Raw genomic sequence first — 14,866 nt, 5'->3', positions numbered from 1 at the left:
TATAATTTTATTGTGTAGGTTTTATACTTCTCCTTCCTCCATTACCTTGCCCTTTAGACATTATTTCGATTTGTGTTCTGCCTGACTGGATCCACAGTATCAGACGCCTCCTTGTCAGACAGTCAGGAGAGACTCTAGTTTTATTGCCCATAACAAATAAAAGTTATCTTCCCTCTTTAAAGCCTATCTGTGACTTGGAGAGTCTACAAGTTCAACAGCACACTGTTGATGGAAGACTGCAATACCAATGAGCAGATGAGACAATTAGACTGTAACCATTTGTTTAAAGGATTTAGGGTCTCTTTATAGCCTCTGTGAGCCATTATTAGTATTTTATTACTTTGCCTTGTGATGGAAGGACACATAAGACAAAAGACAGTTTTTCAAAGGTTTTTTTGGTGGGAGATCTGATAGGAAAATCTACACAAACTTATGAACTACCTGTGCTATCCCTGTGAAGCAACCTCTTGCTTGGAAAATATTCTATAAGGAAAACAATCCTTTCTTGTCTCTTTTGTTTTCTCAGTAGTAAACAATTTTATAATCCAGAAATCTGTGTTAGAATCATCCCCTTAGAAATTGTACTCATAGGTCTCCTTTCAGCTTTGCTGAGAAACCACATGTATATATGATTAATTAGAAGTCATTTTATTATCTTCATTTTGTGTCAATTAAAGGAAAAAAAAAAGATGTTCTCAATCCTGGGAATAAGAGAAGAGTTCTAGAGAGAAGAAAGGATGGGCTGAGAGGGCTAAATACCAAGATTAAAAGAAATGGACTTTTCAAAGGGCAGAAAATCAAACACACAGTTTTTATTACAAGTAGCTAAATCTTGACCGTATCTCCCAGCATCCCAAAGAGCTGGAGGGCCCTAGTCAAAGCTGGCAGATACACAGGTCAGGGACAAAGGTGTTTTGAGTCAGCACTGCACTGTTTCCATCTGCATGCTTTGGTATCTATAGACAGCAAACTGTTCAGATAGCCAGCTGTTTATTGGCACATTACAGAGAATTCACTTTCATTTTATGCCTCCTATAAGGATATTCCCAAATAAAGCAACCGCATTCCATGGCATACATGGGGTTCTTTGGCTCAGAGGCTACTCCAAGAAAATTGTGTGTTTGAGGACTTTGAAATGCTCAGAGACTTAAAGAAGGCAGCTTCACAAGCTACAGTACCATTTAATGTTATTTTTCCCTTTAATTTATAGGCATCACAAACTCCAGAGTTCAAAGCTTGTTCAAGCCTTTCAGCTTGAAATGTTAAGAGCTTTACAAAGCCAACATGTTTTCATCCTCAAAGAATGACATTTGAAAAAAAGTGTCTTAAAGGCTAATAGTACATTTAGATTTTTGCTTATATTTCTAGGCCAAATAGCGTAGCATCTTTTTTTGTAGCACAGTGACAGAATGCCAGTGCTTTAATTTATTTATTTTTGGCGCAGAAGAAATGAAGATAAGAATTCTACAGTAAAATATGCAATCATAGAATGACTGAAAATGTGATGTTGAGAAAAAAAATCTATAATTACCTATTATCTTACAATGAAAATTGTTATTTCCTGCTACTTCTAATTACTACAAGTAAACCTATTCAGCTATTTCAAATAGCTGTGTTAGAGCATTGTAGTGTAATATCTCAGTAATTAACATAATGCAAATTAGGGGAGAGACAATTAGTATACTGCAAATAGTATGATGGAATCAAAAATACTGATTTTAGAGTATGACAGAAAAACCTGCCTGGTTTGCCTTAGTCATTTGCTTGTCGAGAAGTGGATGACACCATCAAAAGGAAGAAAATAGATAAGAAGTCATCTTTTACTATTCATTACTAAGAGTTAAAAAGTCACCAAGAAATGAAAGTAAAACTACATATAAACTGAAGCGGGAAAGTAGCCTATTAACATCATTAATAGATTAACATGTCTTTAAAGTTTAAAATGTTTTGATCAAAATCTTATTTCCAGTAAAAAAAACCCAAAGCAACACCTTGTGGGAATTGTGATCCATTTGAAAGAGCTGTTCTCATCTGCTAAAAGGAGAAACTGACTGGAAAAAGGAGTCAGTTCTCTAAACTGATGAAATACCTGAGCTAAAATGAAAGGGTGATCTTAAGAGACGCCCACCGCTGTTCATCCTGTACCAAGTAGATGAAAGCTGAGACAAACTCCAATGTATTTTCAACATCTCCCATGTGGACATCCCTGCAGACACTCTCAGCCCTTTTAGAAACGACCTTGCTCAGCAAACTGCATAACCAAATTTTGTCCTCGATTGGCACTCAGGATGAGCTCCAGTAAGTTTTATGATTTCAGCATGAGCACAAGAGATTATAATCTTTTACTTTTGCCAAAAGACAGCAGCAAGACTTTATTTTGCAGATCCATTCGTAACATACATATATATATGTCGAGCATAAAGTAAGTCTCTAAAAAGATTGTCATAATTTCACATCAGTTGATGCCCTGGTTTTGACACTTTTAGAAAGAGAGTAAATTAGTGGAAAAGCAAATGAGTGAGTGTGAACTTAAGAATTGCATTCTCGGTAGCTTTAATAACTTATGGAGTGCTTGGAAAAGACAAGCAGCAGTTAGTGCTTTTTTTGAGTCTTTTCATGAAAAAATCTAACTGAAAAAAACCTAACCAAAGAAAATCCAAAAGTAATGTTCCCAGCAACACTGTCTTACAATGGCAAATATACTAATATTCTAACCCACGCATCATGGATTGAAATGGCAAGGTAAACTTGGGGTGTGTTTTGCTGTGATATTTGTTTTCAAAAGAAACAGAACTGATGTTTGATGACAGGTGAACATTATTTAGATGATTTACAGAAAGGAGTGCAAAGAAAGAGACTAGAGAAACCTGTCCCTGTGGAGATCAGGGATGTCTGATAGGAAAGACAGAAGATGGAATCTTTTTTTAAAGCATCCATCTACAGTGAGATTTATAGTATGTTGGGAAAGAGAGGGGCGATGCCATATAGACTATTTCTTTGCCTCATGGCAGGGTCAGCTATAGCTATGTTATTCCAGAGAGAAAGTTGGCTAAGCTGTGTAACGGATATTCTGCATTACTCCTAGGCTTTCTATCTCAGTAATTGATTATTTTGTCCTTTTTTTTTTTTCTTAGTCTGCAACTGGAATCTTTCTTGTTGTGCTACAAGACTGTATCTTTTTATCCTATACACAGTAGTCCTGGAGAATAATTTCTTCCCTTCATCTTTACATATCTGAATACCTTTTTCATATTACTTTCCCAAATAAATAATCCCATTTCTTTCACTATTTCCTTACAAATAATTTTCTAGACTTCTGATCATTATCTTCTTCCTTAAATGCAGTGTGCTAAAAAAACTCATATGGCTTTAGCACAAGCCACTTAAAAACAGACATGAAAAATTATTTCACAAAATTTACAAAATATGCTCATGTTTATGCACTCAAGGCTGACACTTCCTATTCCACCACAACCAGTTATTGCTAATTCCCATTCAGTCTATGGTCTGCTGTAATGCAGCCTCATCCAACCTGGCTTTAAACACTTCCAGGGGTGCAGCATTGACTTCTTGGGCAACCTGTTCCAGTGCCTCACCACCCTCTGAGTGAAAAATTTCTTCCTTATATTCAATTTAAATCTACCCTCTTTCAGTTTAAACCCATTGTTTAAACCCCCTTGTCCTATCACTACATGCCCTTGTAAAAAGTCCCTCTCCAGCTTTCCTGTAGGCCCCCTTCAGGTACTGGAAGGCTGCTATAAGATCACCCCAGAGCCTTCTCTTCTCCAGGCTGAACAGCCCCAACTCTCAGCCTGTTTTCATAGCAGAGGTGCTCCAGCCCTCAGATCATCTTCGTGGCCCTCCTCTGGACTCGTTCCAGCAGCTCCATGTCCTTCTTGTGTTGAGGACTCCAGAGCTGAACGCAGTATTCCAGGTGAGGTCTCACGAGAACAGAGTAGAGGGACAGAATCACCTCCCTCGACCTGCTGGCCACACTCCTTTTGATGCAGCCCAGTATACGGTTGGCTTTCTGGGCTGCAAGTGCACATTGCCAGCTCATGCTGAGCTTCTCATCAAGCAGCACTCCCAAGTCCTTTTTCTCAGGACTGCTCTCAATCCATTCACTGTCCAGCCTGTGCTTATGCTTGGGATTGCCCTGACCCACATGTAGGACCTTGCACTTGGCTTTGTTGAACTTCATGAGGTTCTCACAGGTGCACCTCTCCAGCCTGTCAAGGTCCCTCTGGATGGCAGTCCCTCCCTCCAGCGTGTCCACAACACCACACAACTTGGTGTCATCAACAAACTTGCTGAGGGTGCACTCGATCCCACTGTCCATGTCACCAACAAAGATGTTAAACAGCACTGGCCACAATTCTAACCCCTAAGGTACAGCACTAGTCACTGGTCTCCACTTGGACATTGAACCATTGACTGCAAGTCTCTGAGCATGACTATCCAGTTAATTCCTTATTCATTGAGTGGTCCATCCATCAAATTTGTGTCTCTCCACTTTACAGACAAAGATGTTGTGCAGGACAGTGTCAAATACTTTGCACAAGTCCAGGTAGATGACATCAGTTGCTCTTCCTGTGTACATGAAAGTGTATACCTTTTTCTAGAAAGACATATCTGGAGTGGAGAAAAAAATGGAAATCAAATACCACACAGAATTTAAAGAGTCATTTTTTTTAAAAAAAAATGAATTTAGAATGAAAATCAAAAACTCTGAAAAAAAATGCCTCCATTCCTTTTGTTCCTATCAGTCCTTTTAAAATCAAATTATTTTAATTTACTTTTGTATGTCGTATGAATAAAAGCAAATGAAATATTCTGAAAAAAAATAAATTGGCTAGTTTTATTTTTTAAATTCTGATACAGGAAGATTTTATATTCTTGGAATGTATTTCCTTCTTTTTTCTTTAACATTTATTTATTTGGCTAAATTGACCTTGTTCTTTGAATGAGTTTGAGGCATTTAAACTTCATTTTGCCTAAGGGAAACCAGCTTTTTCATAAAAGTTCTAGTCATGTCTTCTGAATAACCAACATAACAATTTTACAGCACTGAAAAGACAAGAGTATTTTGGAAAATAAAAATGAACCGAAGATCAAATCAAAGAATATGCGCTAGAATATTTATTTAGTGTCTAAATTGCCAGAACTAAGATCGAACTTTATTTACATGATGACATGAGAAGTCGAAGCATAACTTCCAAACTCTTGTCTAGGAATTACAATACTATGATACACCACAATTGAAGTAAATTGATAAAGAAGCCATTTAAAAATAATTGTGAAGATGACAAAATCATTCTTCTACGTTCACAGAACATGCTAGCAATGAAGAGAAAATTAATTTACATGAAAATCAGAGAAATTCCTACTTAGTATAAACAGAAATTAAAATTAAAGGAAGCTAAATCAGGATATAATCTTATTAAGCATTTATTGTTTGGAGCATTTAGATTAACAGGAGAGGATAAATTAAGAACTCATTTGAGGAAAACACTATCACTAACTTGAAGAAAGAAAAGATTGTGTCAACCGCAGCCACCAAACAATCACAGTGGATTTTCTCTCCTGAAAATCCTAAGAAAGAGAAGAATAAAAGGAAAACATTTCTAGGGTAATGTTTATGGTGAACTGGACTTTAGGAGAGCAAAGTGACACAGAATTTATCTTAGCTGACACTGTATTTGTACGTTTAGCATTTGAAAAGCAAATGGTGCTATATTCATTAAGTGAGATTAACTTACTACCACAATTTTCAACAGTTTGATATTGTTCTGAGATTCAGGGGGATTAGAAGTGCCTATGACATCAAACTCCAAAATATATCCTCTTATATTTCATTTCCACATCGTCATCAGACTAGATCTTTGAACAGGGAAGGATTTTGAATAAATTCTGTTTATTTCCACCTTTAAAAAAGCTATTGCAAAAGTCCTTTTATTTTTGCAGTAAAAAAAAAGCAATCACCTCAATGCACACCTGCATACTGTAGTTGCTCTAGCTACACTATTAAATTGGCAAGCTTTGACAATGGTCTAAGAAAAACTGTATATTAAAAACCATTGTTTACTTTTCTCATCACTTTTATTTTATCAGTATATTGGAATTTCAGAAAATAATATACTACAGCCACAGCTTGAGATAGATCTTTCTGATATATACCTAAATAGGATTCAAAATTCATGACTGGAACAGGTCAAGTGATCTCTCTGGAGGATGCTGATGCCATCGAGGCTACTTCCCATTATTTCCTATGGGATTGTCTGCAAGTGAGTTCATATTCAGACTTAAATTTAATGCTCACATTTTAGCTTTTTACCAGTTCAAAAAAGGCCAGAAAGGAAGAATCATTCTTAATCAGAGTCACTTTGTCGGTTTTTCCCATAAGACACAAACAATTTTTTCTTAGTTTTTTTTTCTTTTGGCTGGAAATACAGCTTTGTGCTTGATAAGAAAACATTTCTTGACTGTAAGAAAATACAATTTGTGTTGAAAGGTAAAAGATAAACTCCACTTGCTGTAACAGTCTGGAACTTGCCAAATCTCAGTCTGCAGAGAGAGTTCAGAGAAAGCAGTTCAGTGTAGTCATTTCATTCTGGAGATGAAAGCATATACACTGCAAAAGATATTGCATCTATAATCTAAAAATTGCCTTGTTTTTAATATTTTGGTCCATTTCAATGGGCTGAAAACAAATGAACAAAAAAGGCACAATTGTTCATCCTCAAAATGTGTGATGCAGCAATTCAGATCGGGATAGAGGTGGTGATTTGTCTCCATAACATAACATTTAGCTGAAGTCATCCAGGTCTTTTTTTAGTCGATAAGACTCTTGAGAATACATTTCATCAGGAGATTTTTGTTATGGCTTTGAATAGACCAAAGTAATGAAACAAAAGACTTCTTCATAGCATAGCCTTGAATTATCTTCCTACACTGCAGGAAGTTGAAAGCCGAGTTACGCAGAATTTAGTATATTGTGTCAGGGAGGTCATGTAAATATTCACTTAATAGCAATGTGCCATGCAGTTTTTCTAAACATTTATTTGGATTTCAGTGTGACGTGACATGTATCCTCTCAGCTGTAACAACTTGTTTTGAGAAAATATTTTCGTGAACTTTGCAAACCAAAAGCTTGTTGAGCAGCTCAACTTCACATTTTTTTCTTGGCCAGTCCCATGAATAAGAAATATGGTGTTGCCTGGAAGAAGGCTTCTCTTGCATTTCGTTGAGTATTTCTGAAAAAAAGGTTGTGCTGGAAATGTTACTGGCACAAAGGCAAGTAAACTTTCAAAAATAAACATAAGAAAAATGTGAAATCTCAGACAATTTGTTTTACTTGACATTAACCCTAGCTGTCATTATGCAAACTAGAATTACAGATAGTTTTACTTAAATTGTTTAGATTATACATTGTAATAGGCTGGCACTCTCTTTTGTCTGGTGTTCATAAATCACCTAGCACAATTCAGACTCTGCTTTGTCTGTCAACTTTTAAATGCTTACAAATGGGTATTACATGGCAATATAAACATTCACAACAGTACTGATTCATTTTAGTTATACACAATAAATTAAAAATACACAGAATCTAGTATCTTAGGACACTATTTTCTGTATTTCTGTTCCATGTATTTGGGTGTTAACACAGGCAGCTGTTTGAGATAACTAAGGGGACTCAGGGCAGCAACAAGACTAAACTGATTTGAGGCAGACAAGATGCATCAATTATCTGAGATAGCTCAGAGAAGTCTTACTATTTCTTTCATGATTTGTAAGAAACTACCGAATGGAGGGGGAAAAAAAGTCTGTTTTCCACAGGTAGAGTCAATTAGCTGAATGGCCATGTATATAAGTTATTCATATGTTCATAATAATAGAATTTACAATTTAACTTACTTCACTTTGCAAATTACCTGGGTACAGGTTATGAATTTTACAAATACATTTTGCTATTTACAGGTCTTCAGTAAATAGCTTGTGTCAATAAATTTTAACTCATGATTCGTTCATGAGATATTCATCGAGAATATTCATTATTTATATTATATAATTTATCCTCTAAATTACATGGCATTATTTATGTTCCCTGAATAGATGATTTATAAATAGTTTTGTGAATAAAATGAACTGTATTCTCCTTCATCAGATTAACTGCAAACTTTCCTAGTTGTTCAAATCTATCATCCGAATAATAAGAAAAACCTGTGAATTGCATTGCTGATCCTCACAATTCCAGTAAAATTGATGGTGCCTTTGTTGTTGATTTTTTATTTGGAAATGTTGAAAATAAACATTTATGTGTTGGAATATAGGTAAATTACTGAATGGGAGGAATTACAAACAAAATACACTGAGGTATTACGAGTTCTATTTTTATAGAAGTAATAACGTGGTTCTTGTACTAAGGTATGTGGAAACATTATAGGGGAGAAATATAGGGTAATTTGAATCAAGCTTAAGATTTTCAAGCCCATTATTGTGTTCACAAAAGCAGACATATTTCTTCTCTTGGTTTACTTTGAGAAAGAAGATTCTTCTTTTTTAAAGTGTGAAACATTTTACAAAGAATGAGAAGTGAAGGAGACCAAAAATTATTGAAGGAGGGGAGGTTAAAAATCACATAGCAACAAAACCTCCAAATTACAGTTTTTTGTTCAGTGCTGCCTAACCAGTGAACAGCAACAAGCAGTGCACAGAACAGCAGGGCGCAATTCAAAAGCCACTGGTCCTGGGGATAGCAATGTCCCTGAAACAATAAGAGGAGGTGGCACAGCTGTAGCATTTCCCTCTGACTTGCATTTTACAGAGGTATTTAGAGCAGCGGTGGCATCTGGGCCCTTCAGCTCAACTGCACAACACAGTAGGGGTCAGATAAAAAAAAAGAAATGGGAAGCAATGCACTTGGTTGGAGTCCCGCATCTGCCTGGCACTTAAATACCATTGAAAGTACCGCAAGCCCATTTCTTTGGGATTTCTTTAAATAGTAAAATGAACAAAACCCCTCCTTATGAACAAAAAAAAAAAAGTTTTCATTTAATTCTTTTTGTAACAAAGAGAGACAATGAAACAACAGGGAAGGAAACGCAAGGGGTTTGTTGCAGGGATGCAAGTTCTTGAAATCACCTTGAGTGCAAAGGAAGGCAGCAGCATGAACAGGCTGCTCTACAACAGGACTCAAGCCATGAGCCAGCAAGGTCAGTAGTGCAGTGTCCTCAATGACAAGAGGTGTAGTCCTACACTGCCCAAACAAGAGGAACAGAGCAGGTTTGTTGACAGTAACCAGTAACCTGCAACGTGACAGACTAAGAACCAGAACTTAAATGTGATGTCTAAGACAAGGAGCAAAGGATGCATGGCAGATGTCCCAGATGAGCTCCTCACAACTTTTTCCTACAACTTAGCTCTTTTCACAGCAGTCTGATCCAAGGATATACACACACAGATGAACCATGCCTTAGGTCACCATCGACAGAGATGGCTACAGGCAGGTCAGGGCGTTTAGAGCCTGTCGGTGAACTCGGGACTCTGATAAGCACAACCATTCAAGCTTTTCCTTAGATCATATTGTATATTTTATTATTTATTTTTGAAGTCAGACTTTGAACTGAGTGTTAAAGGAGCTGGGTAAAACCTTTCAATATTTGACTGCCTTGGTGAAATCCCTGCAAATTCTGTCACAGGTGATTTTTTACTACAGTTTGGGGATTGCTGAGTAAACCCAATGATTTTTTGTCTGCCCACCTGACCCAGACCTCAGCAAAGCACATTAACTCTGTCAGAAGTATGGTGAAACGGAGAAGTTTTGTTGCTGAGGAATGGCAGTCAGGCAAGAAGAAAAAATTGAGGCAAAGCTCTAGCATCAGTTGTGACCATGAAGAATGCTCTTCATGAATATGGGCAGACACAAGGATGAGAGATGGGAAGAGCATTGCCCTCCTCAGGCTGTCCACATTCCCCATGTTGCTGGAGCAAACAGCTGTTTCCCAAACACAGGAATCAGCTCTGCCTATGCCCTTCTTCCCTCCCAGCAGCACCGAGATTGTTGAACGATGAAGCTGGGTTTTGAAAGGATTAATCTTTCTTCTCACCAGTTTAATGCCTGGTTTTGGGAAAGCTCCAATGTGTAATTATGCAGTCTCTTATGACAATCAAATACTTTACCATGATTCTCTGTCTCTATCACTGAGTACTGCACTTTGATTCCATTACAGAGAAGAATTGCACGCTACTTTTATTAGGCCAATAGATGTGCTTGAGGGGAAAAAAAATCAAATGAGCATGGGTGATGCAGTAAAACAACCTATACTTTCTACAACTCTGAGTGTATTGTTTCTTTTGTGCCAAGAGCTATGAAGATAAAACACCTCTGTTAGCCACTAAATATTCTGAATTAATAAGCAAAATTCTTATCTTTAAGGAATATTAAATGGCCCATAGAAATGTTGATTAAAATCATGTTTGGTGATTGGGAAACTGATTATAAGAACAAACCAAAATGACTAAAAATTAAAAAAAAAAAAATAAAATAGGGCAAAACAAACCCCAGCACTGAGTAAAGAGCTTACAGGATATTTGCATATTTTTCTAGTTACTATCAATCCAAAAGGGGCGAAATTGTATTAGAGGTCAGTGTGGTAGAATAACAATGCGAAGGTTACTATTTAAGTAATACACAGAACACTTTAAAAATGATCCAAAGCAACAAAACAAAAGCAAATTAAAAACATGATTATAGGAGAAAGCAAACACTAAAAGTCAAACTGAAGCAAATATTTCAGCCTAATGTGTCCAGTAGAAGGTCACTGTAATTGGTTTCAAAAGGTTCTACCAATGTTGCTTTTAGGGCATAATTTTTCATTTGATACCATGAACCAATAGCGTGCCGCAGCCCACTGCTACTGAATCTCGGAGGAGCAGCTTGAGCTTACCTCTTAGGTTAAAAGAATTAGAGGCTGGGACTTAGGCATTTCCAAGCACAGCACCTAAAAGCCTGGTGATCTAGGCAGTGATTCCTTTAGATAAGCCAAATTCACACAACATTGCACTGGCTTGTGCTTGAGAAAGGGAGAGCAAAAGTGTTTTCCCTAAGCATTTAAATGTTTTTCTTGTTTCCCAATACCGAAGTAAGTAATTAAATGTTCTAAATTAAGTTAAGTTCCTCACGTGGAACCTGTCTCTTCTGCAACTGTAATTGATAAGTGATTTCCCTGCTTTCCTTTTGACCCATAATTTTCTATTTTCTTCCCTATCCCACTGTGGAGAACGAGGGACCGAGCAGCTGTGTGGCTGCTGGCCAGGGCCAACTCACCACAAACACACATTTTTTTAACATTCCTGAGTCACCTAATTCAGTGTATGGGAATGGGTCAGCATTCCAAAAAGAGCTGCAGCTTTTGCACATTCATATTTTCTTTCCCTGAAAGAAAAGGTAGAGAAGGGGTTAAAAGGAAGACAATGATTCTGTGCCTTTTCTGGTTATAGAGGCAAATGTGAGCAATTGTATGTCTGGATGCAGCAATTCATAGGTTCTGAAGCTTATTTGTAGCTATAGGCACCTGCAGAGTGGATGGTGTTAAATCCTGTGTTCGAAAATTTGAATGTTCCGCAGGAGCTGCATATTTCTGTCCACTGAATATGTAGGATATCTAGGATGACTATTCTACTACCTTTCACACCTCAAGTGCTTAAGCTTAGGCACAAGTGGGTTATGAAGAAGAGCTGACCTACAGGGAAACAACAGGGATCAATCTAATAATCTGACTCCATCAGTGTTCTCTGAAGTTGTTAGGAAGTCCACTTGGAATCCTTAGCCCAGAAATCCTGAACTGAAGGCATGTAATAGCACAAGCTTTCCTTAGGTAAGCAGAGCAGGAATAATTTCTGCCTCTGTAAACATGACTGATCTTTTTCTACTTAAAAGCCTAGTTACTGCCATATTCTGCTAGAGCATGAGATAAACCAGTTCAATTCCTTCCCTCGCTGTCTTGCAACACGTCCATTTTACTTGCAAAATAGCTTGGATAAAACATCGGTACCATCCTGGAAACCAGGACCACAGCAAAGACCTCCCCCACAAGCTGGTGAATATCCTGAGAGTTAGATTGCTGTTTGCACTCTCTGGTTACTTTACAGGCAGCGACAGTTTTGGTGAGATGAGCAGAAATTTGTTTTTCCCTCTAAAAACTCTGTCTTTCCCATATGTCCAGCCTCTCTTAATGAGCACCAAGCTGTGTCCTTATAACTTACTAGATAAAAAAGAGATGTTTTTTGGGTTTCTGTGCACACCCCCAGTAATGAATCCCACAGGGCTCCTTGCAGCTGCAGCATGGCACTGTGTTGGGATGATGAGACCTTCGCTTTGCTCTGCCCTGGAAGCAAGCTCAGGCATGCAGGCAGGGGATGTACTTGTCAGGGATCTCTAGTACAAGGAACTGCAGCCTGGAGACCATGGGGCATGCTGTAGAATGCACTTATGTTGTAATACAGATACAGCCTTTTCAGCTTAAGCACTAGCTACACTTGCATTGCATAACTGAGGCAAAATTGCCAGATACTAAATTAATTTGAAGACTATAGAATCTGAGAGCTTAGAACTCAAATTCGACTTGAACCCCACTTTTTAGCCTGTAAAAACTTTTTTAAAGTGCCTCTTGTTTTTTGGTGGCTTTTTTTTTTTGTTTTAATCCCAACTTCTCCTTCACCCTACCCTGGGTTACAGATGATGTAACCCAGCACTAAGGTTCAGTTTAACAACTGCTTGACTGTATAAACAGATGAGGCCAAAAACATCAGAGAGATTTAAAATAATGAGCTGATAAGTATTTCAGGCTAAACAGCTATAGAATATCTGTGTAGACACAAGAAGCTATGAGCTTAGAAGTCAAAGTAAAGAATTTGATTACAAAAAGGAGTTGAAAGATAATTATGTTCTTCAGTAAAAAATATTAGTTAAGTTTTTCTATCATGTTGTTTTGAGGTTAAGGTTAAGAGGTTTTCCTCAGCCTAGAGCATTTGTTATAAGCAATTGAAATGAAATGAGGTTTTCAGACTATTTTAATAAAACTAATTTTTTTTAAAATGAAGACAAATGGGAAACTCTTGAGATGACCTAAATGATGTCTAGAATTATGGAAAGGGAATGATGGCAAAGGTAGGAAAAAAATTCACAGTATGAATGATTCAGACGTTAAAGATCACAATTTGAATGCAGAGAGATATAGCACACAAAGAGTTCAAGCAGAGAATTTCACTTAGTGCAGTTGCCAAGTAAAGCCATCAAAGCAAATAGCTCAAATGAGTTTAAGAGAAAACTCTGCATGTCTGAGCAGTGAGGGAATCAAAGGATATAGTTACTAAGCAAGCAAATGGGTGTGAGATAAACTTAAAGGGAATGGCTTATTGGGTCAGGTGTCCTTTTCTCTCTCTGGCAGTGCATTGTGTCCTTGTTTCCTAATCTTTCATAAAAGGAGGATTGAAAATAGTCATAAGGAAAAGCCCTACAAAGACTATAATTAAAATGTACTGCAAATGTTTTAATCTGACTCACTTGTGTTTTGATTTGGGGTTTTTACATTAATTAGAGAGTCTGTAAAGGCTGCGACAACCGTTTTATCACAGACAAAGGCTGAACAGCCTAAGAGTGAGAGATTCCTTCTTAGTGAAAACATCTTCAATATATGAACTAAGAAAATGTGGAAACCACGAGTCTGAAGGAGGAAAACTACATAACAGTGAAAGGTGGAACATAAAAACTGTACTTTGGAGAAATTAGCCTAAACCAAATAAATCAGAGAGTAAAGTCTCTGTTAGAATTCAGTCTACCGAAAGAAATACTAAGTATAGGTTGCAAAACTAGATATTGTACATCAGTATATAATTTTTAATTTGCATCCCAATTGAAACTAATTTGCATGTTATAATTACCTTTCCAACTGTCTTTTGGGAGATAAAAACAGAGCTATTAACAAAACTTCAAGGTATCACAGTTTCTAGACTAAATAAATTTGCTCTGTGATATTGACTAGCAATCTTTCCTGAAAATGGCAAAAAGCGTAAATAAGCTTCATTAAACAAAAAGAACTAGAAACATTTGAGGTTTAAAATAGTAGTGCTTAAAGAATACTTTGTACCAAAAATCATTTTGGTGATTTGCTTTCAAAAATAAAACTGCAGTTTTATTTAATAGCTTGATTACATACTTTCTGACAATGGTTGGGCTGCTATAAGCTACACTGTTTAGTGCTTACCCACAAAACGCATTGAAAACAACTTATTAAACCTCGGAATGCCTTCACAAAGGATAAACTGTGGCCATCAGCACTAAAATCCATGTTTCTCATGTGACCAGGTGAGAAAGATATTTCGAGTGGCTGGGGTTTATAAGAGAGGTCACTGCTTAGGCTGAAGCTAACTGAGAGCCATGATCTATCTTTTAGATCATCAGACCATTTATAGTCTTTTACATCACCTACTTTAGTCATACAGACCGGAGGTACAAGACTGGACACAAAGGAATAACTGTATAGCAAGGACCTACATGTCTTGAGATTAATTTCTAAATTGTAAACAACGTTTTCTGTCTCCTCTGTTGAGTTCTAGCAGTCACAGGGATTAGATCACTGGATTGCATGTCTTCTTTGTTGAACAGCTTGTGTGTGGGGGGTGTGCAGAATATAGTTCTTTCCTGCTTTCAAAGTACTGAATTTGAGAATATTGGTTCTTTTCTATCTCTAACTTGGAAGAGGGAGATAATCTAAACCTTGGATTAATTTTGCAGTCACTCAGTTGGTATCAGATAGCTCAGTCAGACTGATAGACCGAGAATTTCCCTTTTTCCTTTTTCCTTTCC

Source organism: Tauraco erythrolophus, chromosome 3, assembly GCF_009769465.1.
Source record: "Tauraco erythrolophus isolate bTauEry1 chromosome 3, bTauEry1.pri, whole genome shotgun sequence".
Taxonomy (NCBI): Eukaryota; Metazoa; Chordata; class Aves; order Musophagiformes; family Musophagidae; genus Tauraco; species Tauraco erythrolophus.
The sequence above is the reverse complement of the archived record's forward strand: the minus strand, read 5'-3'. Positions refer to the sequence as shown.